This window comes from Strongylocentrotus purpuratus, unplaced genomic scaffold (genome assembly GCF_000002235.5).
Source record: "Strongylocentrotus purpuratus isolate Spur 01 unplaced genomic scaffold, Spur_5.0 spur5_scaffold_14, whole genome shotgun sequence".
NCBI lineage: Eukaryota > Metazoa > Echinodermata > Echinoidea > Camarodonta > Strongylocentrotidae > Strongylocentrotus > Strongylocentrotus purpuratus.
Genome location: NW_022145599.1, coordinates 35,791,917 through 35,805,660, shown reverse-complemented (window position 1 = coordinate 35,805,660; position 13,744 = coordinate 35,791,917).

The window sequence follows — 13,744 nt, the reverse complement described above, 5'->3', positions numbered from 1 at the left end:
GACCTAAAGGTTTATAATTATCATTGCATCATGAGCTAAATCCAGAATTTTGTTTCAGAATCTGGGACAAAGTTACCGGATCCCTTTAATGTTCCCTTTTTATTCCCCCTCCCCTCTCTCTGTGTCTCTCTGTCTCTCTGTCTCACTCTCTCTTCTTTTGCATTTTGTTTATTTTAGAGGGTGGCTCGAGCCCGACAGGATCGCTCCTACTAACAGGAATAATATTACATTGATTTCGTATTCATAAAACAGCGATTGTGTCACTGTCAATTGATGATCGTATTTGTTTTGAGCCATTAGCAAAAGTCACGGTTGTTCATCAATCATTCATAAATGCTTTACAGTCATTTTCGATGATGTCTAAAATCAATTAGGTTTGATTGAATTTATTCGTTCATGCATTATTTATGAAGCCTCAAGTACGTGCAATGTTCTTATTACGTAGTCATGATTACATACACATACGACACCGTACTTGCGGTAGCCAGAAATGATAAAATATTTACAATATTCCGTATGTCATCTCTAGTGGGTTTTTTTATTGTAAAAAATGTATGAATGATGATGAATGGTGACGATGATGATGAAGATGATGATGGTGATGATGATGATGATGATGATGATGATGATGGTGATGATGATGATGATGATGATGATGATGATTAAGAGGAGGAGGAGGAGGAGGAGGAGGATGATGATGATGATAGTATTTATAATGACAATATTGTTGAGAATAGAAGAATATAAATATTAATAATGATAAGAATCCTGCAAGTATATCTCTGCTTTTGAAAGGTGATACATGTTTTGGTTAACGGTGGTCATTCAATTGACTCATCATTTAATTACACAGTATTGTGGCCTAAAGATATCTAAAATATCTCGATAACGAGATACATACTAAAGATTGAAAAATTTACCCCCATTAGGTTTCATAGCAACACCCCCAGGGTGCAAACAATTAAGTATTTTAGTTGCAATGATGCGCAATAAAGGGTGCATATCTGCACCTCTTGGTGTTCAATTATGTTGCACCCTATTCAGTCAGAATCTCAATGCAAGAACAGATTCATACGTGCTTCATGATGATTTTCAGGATGTTACTGTACAGTACCGTGTTGCAGTTTTTTGAGTGCCAATTCGAACCATTTTCAATGCGTAATGGTTTAGGGGTAACAAACCGTGCTGCGAGATTGAATTGTGTTTTCACAGTAAGATATTTCTTTTTCATTCACATGATTTTATTGAAAACAGCATGAACTGGTTATTCATGGCCAATGCTGTATAGTATACCAGTGGCGGATCCAGGGGGGGGGGGGGGGGGGCCCGGGCCCCCCCTTGAGAAAAAAACCATGCAAAATCACGCGATTTTTTACCTTTTTTGGGGGTTGGGCCCCCCTGTCGCTCAAGGGGGGGGGGGTGCAAATTTTTAAATTTTCGAGGACCAAAAAAAAATTGTGCTCACTAATTGTGCTCACAGAACAGATTCATACGTGCTTCATGATGATTTTCAGGATGTTACTGTACAGTACCGTGTTGCAGTTTTTTGAGTGCCAATTCGAACCATTTTCAATGCGTAATGGTTTAGGGTAACAAACCGTGCTGCGAGATTGAATTGTGTTTTCACAGTAAGATATTTCTTTTTCATTCACATGATTTTATTGAACAGCATGAACTGGTTATTCATGGCCAATGCTGTATAGTATACCAGTGGCGGATCCAGGGGGGGGGGGCCCGGGCCCCCCCTTGAGAAAAAAACCATGCAAAATCACGCGATTTTTTACCTTTTTGGGGGTTGGGCCCCCCCCCTGTCGCTCAAGGGGGGGGGGGGGGGTGCAAATTTTTAAATTTTCGAGGACCAAAAAAAAAATTGTGCTCACTACCCCCCCCCCCCCCCCCCCCCCCCCCCCCCCCCCCCCACTGAGCGACTTTTCGGCTGGCTGAGTCGTTGCGATTTCTTTTGGGACTCCCAAAAAAACAAAAAAAAATGTCCGCGATTTTCACATTTTCGGGAGCAAAACAAAAAAGTTGGGCCCCCTCCCCTAAGAAATCCTGGATCCGCACCTCTAGTATACCGTGTTGCAGTTTTTTGAGTGCCAATTCGAACTATTTTTTCAATGCGTAATCGTTTGGGTAACAAACCGTGCTGTGAAATTGAATTGTGTTTTCACAGTAGGATATTTGTTTTTCATTCACATGATTTTTATTGAAAACAGCGTGAACTGTTTTTTTGTGACCTTCATGTGTGTCGTTTTACAGGAAACTGAAAACAATCCATTAAAATATCTTAGTCGCAACTAAAGTCGAAACCAAAACTGTCCTTTTCCCATCATCTGCATTTACACAACTTATTCTAGTAGTGTGTCATCCATCACGAGAAGCTAACGTGTCTTGTTTATGCCCTTGAAAGATGTCTGTCTAGTGTATTTATATACTACAGTTTCAGAATCCCTTCGTTTCTGAGACAGATATTTATATAGGGAAGTGGGGTGAACATTATTGAAGTTAATGCTAAATATAGTATGTAGTTAAGCAAACGTGACACATGGATTGATTATGAAATACACACTAATGTTTGGCTTTATTTTTTTAAATATAAGAAAGACGATTTCTTTCTTCTTATTAAAATTGTAATTCGTTTCGGTCAGTTTGTTAGTGCATACGGTTTAAAAAACAGAATAGCTGAAAAGATTAAAAATTATACTACATCAATATTGTAGGTTTTTTTTTGGACTCATTGACCCCTACTATAGTTTCATAACTGTATGCCGTGTTGGTATTTTGCATTTTAAGATGATCTCTTTCTTAAAATGTCTTTGAGCGTATACTCCAGACGGCTCTTCATTTTACGAACTGTCCCGCTATATAGGAGATGGTATATCATGTAGGACCAGCCATTAGGTACATGATATTCCAGAGATCAAGGTAATGACTGAAATGAAAGCTCGTGTCATATTCCTTTCATGTTGCAAATCTCCCTGTTTACTCTCCCTTTTTACTCTCCCTCCATCCCCTCTCTCTCTCTCTTCCCCCTTCTATTGTTTGTGTTGCCATTTGATGATAGGGGGCGTACCCCGTCGCTCGTCAGTGCTTCCATGGTTCCGGGAACTCACATGAGCTTAATGTTGGCTCATTAATGATACCGACGCATCATCATCATAATAATAATAAAATCATAATAGTGGTTACTTGTATAGCGTCCACCTGCCGGTGTTCATGTCATTGAGCGAATGATGCATATACACACACAAGCGTATTTGAAAGAGGGGCAAGGGGGCAAATTGCCCCCGCTAACGGGTTTCAGATCAAGAAAAAATGCAGCCATTTGTTGTATTCTCGCAGGTATAAGCAAAAAAGTCTACGATCTCACACGGAAACGAAATAAATATAAAGACATTTCCAGGTATGCCCTTCTAAAATAGAAATGAGCCATTTGAGGCGATACCCCCCCCCCTCCCCCTCCCCCGCCCCCGTCCGCAAACAAGGATCCTTAAAACAAGTTTCCTTTTGCTGGATAATGTAAATGAACCACAGTAGGCAGAAATGTTTCCCCCCCCCCCTCCGTAGGCCAAGGTCTGGATACGCCACTGTACATGCGATTTATATTTGTGACACCTACTTGTATTAGTTGAAGTGTGAAAATATAGATCGAGCGTCGAACCTATTAGAAGCGACACTTTGAGCGCTGAATGTAACGAGGCTCATATCACGGTCCAATTGATGTTATCTCTTCACATGCGTCTTCGTACATCAAGCAATTACGCACACATCTCCATTTTTATTACAATCCATTGCAATTAAGCAAGCTTGAATGAATCACTGACATATCATCACATGGGATTTTGTTTATCTTTGTAAAATGGATCTATGTGGTTGATTCATCACACTCATGCACGCAGACGTAGTTATTTTCGCTTGAACTTTTCGCGCCAAACATGGATTTTTATGTAGAATAAATTTCCGCCTGATGTGTAATTTCATACACGTCATACAATAATGTGGAGCGCCAGGAATGTCAAGTCTGACAGACATGAGCGCTATGCAAGAACTCACTATTATTATTATTATGATCGAGCAGAGGAATGCATAGAGGCGATTATTGATGATGGAGGCAAGGGATTTTCCCCGCATCGTCGTCAATACAATAATCATACAGAAAATAATGTACTGAGTGTTATTAGTCTAGCCAGGCTGTGTTTGGAGATGCAGGTATATTGCAGTTGTAAGAGAAGGGGTGAACAAAGCGATGGGAATTATTGACACGGTCCTTCTCGTGTTTTTTTTCTCCCTCAGTTCACCCAATATGAACATAGGAAGAAGGGATGTAAGGAGGTACTAGTACAAAGGGAAAAGGACAAGGGAAAGAGGAGCGATGATTCTCACTGAATTTACTTGAAAAGACGTAATTATAGCATGATGGATACGGGGAGGGTGCCTGTTTCGGGGAATTTACCAAGGAAAATGATTGTAAAAAGAAGAATGAGATCAAGAAGAATAACTTAAAGAAACAGAAAAAGAAATACTATTACTACTACTTAAAATAATAATAATAATAATAGCAATAATAATAAGAGGAAGAAGAAATAGAATTAGAAGACCAAAAAAGGGAGGTAAGGTAAACAAAAAAGGAGTAATTGAACACGAAGGAAAATATAAGGAAAAAAAAAAGAACAAGACGAAAAAACGAGACGAAGTAAGAGAACAAGAGAGAGAGAGAGAGAGAGAGGTGGTAAAGAAAAGATCGTGGAGCTATTAAGAGATGACCAAGGAGATAAGAAAAAGAGAGAAACGTGAGAGAAAAGGACTAAAATGAGCAAAAGCAGATTTGGAAAGAAGAAGAAAAAAATGCTTCTAGATTTGTATTTCCACGGAGGTGGGAGTTAAAACCATGACATTTGGATTACAGACCACAAGATGGATGTGGGTACAAATTCGGGATGATACCTGTAAAGATAATATGCATGGCCCCTGGCGGTATGTGATGCTTTATTGCATTAGGTGAGAGTGCGACATGTATTATCAATACAAACCATACTCGTGAATACAAGATATAATTTTGTTGTTTTTCATGTTAATATTATTGGCGCCGACGACTCTCCTTGCACACGTCCATCACCTTGCGTTTTTTTTTTTTTACATCAAGCATTTACAGTGACTTGGTAACATTGTTGAAGGTTGATGAAAAAAATTGCTTAATTTTTGTATAAAATGTTACTTACTATATTCCTTCTACTGTACTAACCCTCTGACAGGCAAAAAATCCTGAAAAAATTCTCAAACCACGAAGATATCTATGGTTTTCTTTGAAGGCGTCGATGTGAGGCACCCTCTAACAGTGATTAACAGTAAATTCTCCCAACCATTTTTGAATTTTCCCAACCGTTTTTCCATGAAAAAAAGCATAAAACAGGCTATAAAAAAAATCTGTCAACACTTAAATGTATGGAATAGAATGTAGAGCCATTTTATTGCTTTGTGAGATTTCCATTCACCTAAAATGTAACTAAATGTTCTATAGATCTAGATCTAGACCTAGTTGGGAGAATTAAGGAATCGATCAGATCAGTTTTTCCGAATTTGTACCGTGAATAATGGTCCGTTTTCACTCAAATTTTCAGATTATCTTTAATTGTACATCTAGCATTGAAGTCACTACCCTAGAACCACTATCTCTCATCTGAACAATGTTACCAAGTCCAGACCAGTTTTGGAAACGCCCCCTCTCAGAAAATGAAATGGAAGTTCTTATTACCAATCATGTGAAAGAATATGTTTTGACTAATACGTGATGATACAAATTTTACCGGGAAACCGCCTACAAATTGATATATTTGGTAAATTATTCTATCTATCCGGACTGGATATAATATCGCGTAGTCCCATTTACATCTTTCTGTGTACAGTGCTTGTAGCTTTACCAAAACTGGGCCAAATTTCTTATCACTATGATGATTCCAGAACCTTGCAGTACACACTAATACTTATATTGTAGATGATCACCCTTTTTTTTTTTTTATCAATTCCTCAACATTTCTTTCATCATACAATCGCATGACCAGAACTGCTCTATACCTTTAAGCATGCGCCACAAATGAGAGAATTCTTTTTCTTTTCGCACCACACATCATGGCTGCATAGTCGCTTGGTCGCAGAATCTTCCCCAATATAACTTTCTTGACAATATAACAAATCTTACCTTCTTAATCTTTATTCGAGTTTCTCGCACTTTAATTTATTTGTTTCTATGATTGTTTGTTTACGAACTGTAAAAATTGTACCCTCAGTCCACCCACCAGATTAAGCTGAGGTTTGTCTGGACTGAATAATAAATCCAGCCGTTTTCTTGGAGATTAATGATCCAATATATATAGCTCCTTTTCATTTCCAAATGCTGAGATTATCTTATCCTTTCAACCTTGCTACGATGCGCCTCCGCTGTTTTTGCAGACTTTGTCTGTCCGCATTCAGGCTTGAGCACGTAACACGTCCCCTCTGACCATTTCTCTTCATTTGTCTCAGATCTCAGAAGTTGGGTCAGTCAACCCTGTGAAAATGGCAATTTATTGTCCAATACCCCGTGTATAAATGACGCAACATGCCTAACAATACCTTCTTGGGCTTTTTCAATCCAAAAATTCCACAGGATTTTTTTACCTTTGCCATTTCTCTTTATTTTTTCAAAGGGGAATGGTGAATGATAGAAAAAAAAAGCAAAGCAAGGGACAGGGCATCTGACGTCAACGTGATGTCATCTAAAGTAAGATCTTTTAGAAAGGAGAGTTTGATAGGTGACAAAACATAAAGAGGCGTTGCTAGAACATTTTGGAAAGGACGAGGGGGGGGGGGGGGGGGAGGGGGTGTATGAAAACGAATGTTCATCTGCTGTATCTCAATTACAGTTGTTTTTCAAATGTGTTATGGTTTGATTTCTTCTCTGATATCTACAGTATGTAACATAAACATATCCCGAACTTAATTTCCTTTCAGACGAAAAGGATGTTGTTATTTGATCTGGGTTTTCTTTCTGTTGTTATATACGGTCAGATAGATCAGGCACCCCTTTTCTCTTAACTCATTTCCAGAGGCGTAGTGAAAAAGGGCAAGTGCACCATGAGGGGGGGGGGGGGGGGTAATGAACTTGAAGCCATCAAAAGGGGCTGGAGATGGGGTGGAGGGCGCCTCATCAACTTCTTTTCAACTTTCCTGTTCCCTTCTCCTTTTCTTCTTCCCCTCCCCTCTCTCTTCCTTATCCCCTGTCCGATTGGGGGAGGGGCAGGGGGGGGGGGGGATTCGCAGGCGCCGCTACCACTGAATCTTCACTTCTACCACTTTTTTTCTTTCAACACTTTTCCCTCTCCTATTCGACTAGTCGGTATTCATTACCGTTGATAATGGATAGCCCCGCTTAAAAACCCCATTAACATGCCTTAAATATTCTGATACAAAAACAGAATTATGGCGGGGAAACATTTTGGGAGAATGGCTCGTGTCTCTAGTTTAGCTAATCGCCATGGTAACTGCATCCTTAGGTTTCAGTTTCTGTGACATTCGAAACTTTGGGGAGAAGAGCATTTTCAGGTGAGAAAAGCTAACGAAAAAGACACATTTTACTTAACGTTTGGAAGAGAAAATGCATGGAATCTGCAGGGATGAAGACAAACACAATACCATGGAGAAACAGGAAACCAGATATCGTGGAGATTGTAAAGAACCAGGAAGGGGGGGGGGGGGGGGGAGAGGAGACAGAGAGACAGATAGGCTTGCAGACATAATTAAAAAGACAGTCGAACATAGAAAATAGGAGTGAACACTGTCTTGTGAGGAATGTGTTGCTGTTATGGGCAAAGAGTGGTCGGCAGACGCTTTTTGCCGCTGCTTCTACTTCTTTGCAACGTATGTTCAACTCACGATCATTACTACATAACTTTCTACGTCTCCATCACTACCATCTGTAAAACAGACTATCGTCGCATGTCAATAATGTATCAAAAGCATGTTTCTGAGGCTACAGCATCCGTGAATGTTTGTTATGTCATGTTTGTGTCTGTCTCCTGCGCCATATCTATTTCCTGTCTTTGGCACGCACTTCATCAGACCAGGGAGGTGCCTTGGTTAGACGCACGCTTTCCAAGGTTATGTGTGAACATGGACTTCTTAGTAGGTCCATGGTGTGACACATGCTCCGGTGAAAGTTGCTCCGCGCTTAATTTTCCCATTTTTCAAACTCAATTCAACTGAAACCTGTCCCTAAACTTTTAAACATTCTGCATGACTCCATGTGTTACACGAAGCCTTGGTTCTAGGATAATAATTAGGGCGGCTTTGGAGGGCTTGACGTTCTTGCATTCATTTCCTGCATGTTCCTCGCTAACATTCAATGATAATGAAGATATTATCTCTAGAACTGCTATCGATTATACGCATACATTGTGCGAAAATATTATTTTTCTACAAACAGTAACATGGTATCTGCATCCTGCCAAATAATAATATTATTTACCTGTAAATTGTAGAGTTGCACTTGTACAAAGTGTTCTCCAAGATTCCATTTTTGTTTCATAACTTTGTTTTTCAAGCACATTATTATTTCTCTTCCCAACTTTCATAGACCTCTTTCTTTCATGTTCTATTGTTATTTAAGTAACCTTGGAGTCAGAAGAAAGCTTTACTTTAAATTCGTGACACCGACCCTTTCCTCGAGATATGTTCTCTCTCTTTTATTTCTTTCGAAAGCAGTATGTCTCTCCGTCTCTCTCTCCCTCTCTGTAAGCTTCATCTTTTTGCACCTTTGTTTATATTGTGTTTATTTTGTCTTTGATTTTCTCGTCACCTGCAGTATCGTACTCTTTTCCATTTCTCTGCTTTCCACAACATCTGTATGAAAATCTTTTTTCTTGCCCCTTTTCCTCATGATCGCCACCACGTCTGTGACATTTGCTCACATAACTCTGGGGACCGTAATCCTTTACTTTATCACGCTTATCTTCTCTTTCTCTCTCTCTCTCTTCTTATCTTCTCCCCTCACCTCTAATACATGGATCTTCTCCTTTTCCCATTTCTCACTTCTTGTATCTTGTCTTTCAGTCTCATCTACTATGTTTGCCCCCATTCGCTCTTCCTTCTCTCTTTGCTCCCACTATCTCTCTTTCTATCCATCTCCCCCTCTCTCTCTCTCCCTCTCTCTCTCTCTCTCTTTCTTATATTCTCGCTTTCTATTCTATTTTCTTTGACATTTACTCATATAACTCTAGGGATCACAAGCTCCACGTAAACACCAAACGAACAGAGACGTCAAATTGAAAAGACGTGCTATGATTCTTGTATCCTAATACTTTTCTCTGGAAATCCAAAGTGGTGTGCTTTGGATTAGTAGTTGCGAATTTCGGGGAGTATGGGGCAACTGACTAGTGACCCCCCCCTTATTGAAAAACAGCAGACAGGAGAATACTATCACTTTGTAGGGGCCTGGAACATCTCCTGAGACGGATATGTGTATGATATGACAGTAACTATTATCACGTGATTTCTTTATTATGCACACATCACACAAAATGTGCCCCATTTGCATGAGAAGTGCATATTTTTCGGAGTCGTGCCCCTATCCCCCCATTTTACACAATCCCGGATCCGCCCCTAGCTATAGGAGCTTATTGGAGTAGCCTATACGACTTGTGGAAGTCATGTATCCATCCCAGGTGAAATGGTTATGGTTTTGATGTCACGATAATGCCCTGAGGAGCCGATACTGTTGCATTGGGCTGTAACATGTTTAATCACGTGATGCGTTTCAAACAACGATTTCAGAGTTGAAGATTTGATCAACTGTTACTCAGAGATAACGTTGAGTATTGGTCGGCCATAACCACTATGGGAAACGATCTGTCTCGAAACAATTAGAGAATGTTCATTGTGTAACACGCAAGATTTGGCAATTATACTGTGATTTTTTAAAAATATTTGAACTATCAAAATAATAAGAAACTTACTCAGTCTGGCTGAAAGTCACATGCACGTACTGCACACACAAATAGGGGAGTAAGGGGGGGGGGGGGGGGTTAAGACACATTATTTTCAGGATATTCATTTTCTATTAAGATATTTTACCACATTGACGTTAAAAGAATTGGGAAGGTCAGAGCATTATTTGTCATCTTTACCAGAACCCGATCTCTTTGACATGTCATCCTGGACCTTGATTTTGACAGACATCTGTCTGAGATGTTTTCAGTAGATTATTTCGTTAAGATGCACCAACTCAATCCAACCAGGGACTTGTCTCCCAAGTCCCTGATCCAACCAAGAAGTTACTAGTAACTTCTTGATCCAACTATCCTCTCTATCCCCTTTCTGCTCTATTTATCATATCTATCATAATTTTGTGTGTCACCTTCAGTAGCGTAGATGAAGTGGGCACGTGCTGCTTTCGAATGACGAAGAATATAGAGAAAATAAGGAAAAGGAGAAATGGGGGGGGGGGGGGGGGGTAATGAGAAAAAAACCTCTTACACCACCCTCTTATTCAAAGGCGTTATAATTTAGCTGCATTTCGAGTGAGACCTCCGCCCCCTCCCGTTATGCCAGTGTCCTCTCAAAGGCCGGACTAGCGGCTATGTCACTGCCCTCACCTTTTTTTTACCGAATGTAGCCTCATAATTATTAAAGACGCATAGTAGTGGGCTCTCCAGGGAAATTTGACACCATTCGGGTGTTTACCCGATTAGAGATGTTGTTAATCACCAGGATTAGCCTTCAGTTCTATGACCAGCAGGCCCTTTATGTAATGCTCTGCATTTACCCCCAATCGCCCCTGATTGAAAAGTCATTATCTTACATTTTCCTCGCCCTAAGACTCTTTGAGAGACTTGGGGTATTTCTCGATGGGACCATGGGTTAGTTGCGTGCACGACTTGTACACACATTAACGGTTTTTCCACCAAGACTGGTGTAAGCGAATTATGTCCTACTTCATATATTATAGAAAGTGACGACCACCTCCCTTTAATACTTCTCAGAGACGGAGGGCCCTTCAAACATTATCACCCCGGCTTATTATCGACCAATGAATATTATTTCTTTCTGCTGGCTATCCTTTTACTCCACCTGGATGGTGAGTGGCAAATGTAGGCTCAATTATTGTTTAAAGGACATCAATGAAGTCGCGGGAGATCGAACTCCGCTTCCTGTGATTTGAAATCCTATGACTTATCCACTAGACCGAGACGCCCGATGCCTACGACACTTATCATTATTTAATAATAATAATATTCCGCTTTTATTTAGCGCTAAATACATCTACGATGTCTCTAAGCACTTTACATATATACTTTTTTGGGGGTGTTTAATCACAATGTAAGTAGTCATCGAGCTTCTTGATTGTCTTTTATGTAATTCCTCAAAACACGCGTGTACCCAAAACTCTTTGTATTACACATATTTTAGCCAGGAACTTCTCGAACATTCATGCCGCAAGCCTTCTAATTCACCTGTTCGATAAAACCATGGATAATGCGTGGACTCGATGCCAATTATCTTCGTCGGCGGCTTTTATTTGATCTTTCTTCGACGAGATTTGTTTACCTGGGTTCTTAAAAGTTCTTAGTACAATGTATTAACAGTGAGTACCATTAGCAAACTCACATGTCAGTTTATATTAGCCCTGAGGTAGCAGCATATTTCCTTTCAGGCATAGTCAATTAAAAAAAGATGATAACCTCCTTGAAGTATTCCATATTGAGTAGAGCGAATGGCAAATACATCTCTATGTGTATTGGAGCACCTTCCAAAATATATTTTGTGTGAGATTTATAGAGTGGAGTGACAAACACGTTTATACAAATGGCTTAGACGCAAAGTGACAGTGACATTTATACAAAAAAACAATTAAATCGATTATACGTCAACTAGCAGAGCCACCAAGGGCTTCGATTTTTGAATGCGGGCACATTTATTGTATTTGTTTTTAACCGTGAATTAATAAAATATACCATACCATACCATACAACCGAGCCAGTTGTCCCCCTTTTAAGAATACATGTACCATACACTGTGCCCACTCTTTTGCAAATTCTTGGTCACGCCCTTGCGTATGTCCATACTAGTTTTATCATGATTTGATTACCCATGTCCGACCATTTTCTCTTCAATACGGGGAGTGTTTTGTCATTGTTTAGAAACTTTCAGAACAAGACGATACTTTCGACATTGTTTGGACATCGTACTCGCATTCGCTGTAAACAAGTATGTATAAACTATAACATTATGCTAAACATGCTAATACCTGTACAAGCGCGACATGACGTATCACATCGTATACCGCAACGTTTAGTTGGGGTAGCACACCGGAAAAGAAACAATGGTACGGACTCGCCCATAATAACAAAATAAAATAAAATAGATTTAACAAAATAAGTAAAACGTATAAGGGTTAACACCGAAGATGGAGGTAATTTGATACGGATACACTGGCAAATGGGAATCCTACGGGTAGGCTCAAATGTCAAACGTGACACCTCTTTGCACTGTAGGTAAACTAATTCAGAAAAGTAGGAACACAGCCATGTAGAAACACCAGAGTCAATAAAGAGTTTTCGGATTACGCCATAAGTACAATGTTAACACACCCCTTTCTTGTTTGCGTGTCTCGAGTAGCCTGGTAATTGTAGATTCTTGACTATTATGATCATTTACGGCATACATAAAAGAGACTTTAGCATGGTCCATTTAAGATCGAGACTTCCCTGTTTGGATCTTAACAGACAGAGGAGTGCCTCGTTTTCTACGATCGACTAGTTTTTATTGTCTCTTATGAAGGGCCGTTGTCGGCTTGGTACGATATTTGTTGGTCCTAGCCATCATGATCTATTCCTAACGATATGTTATTAGGACGGCGACGCTGGATACATAAAGCATTTTCCTATGGTTCGTGGCTGTGCTGTTTCCTGCACATATCGTGATAAGGTGAGTTTTGCCATCCTAAGTATTACATGAAGAAGGCCACAGAATATCTTAAAGCATTGTCGAACAATTCCTCCAGTTTTAAAATCTGAGATGCATGACCCTACGTGTTTTCAGTGTCTGTGATATGGTGTAATATTAAAGCTCTACAAAAATTGCTTCAAAATGATCATGAAGTGCTTCAAAAAAGTAAAAATCTTTGAGTACGTGACCGGTTTTACAGTACTCATTTTACCCAATGGACTGTCGTGTTATAAAAAACTGTTCAAAACAATGTGAAAAACGGTTTATGAAATTTCGAATTCCAACCATAAATATCTTGATAATCAAACATGCGATTGGCTTGTAAAAGTCATGAAATTCATTTATGATCTTAAGGTTTAAAATTATGATTGTAGCATGAGCTAAATGGATTTTGTTTAGAATCAGAGGCAAAGTTACCTAAAACCTTTAATTTTGTTAAGGTTGGTACCTGTAGCGTAACTTTGGAAAGTAAAGGTAAACATCTGCTTCTCTTCGCATGCAGGATAGATCTGGAGGGAAAAGAGATTCCACAGTGTTGTATTAAAGGTTTATTATTGTCGCGTGAGAAAGATGTTTTATGTTCCTTATTATGACGTATACGACAGTGGTGTTTACACATGGTTGTACATTTATGTATGCACAGCATCATAGTACATCATGTACATATTTGTGTTTCTGTCGTTGGAAAGTATGAGAGATATAGGGGAATGAAAAATGAGTTCAGGAATGAATTTATTTGTATCTTGAAGACCTGGGTTCTTTAAAC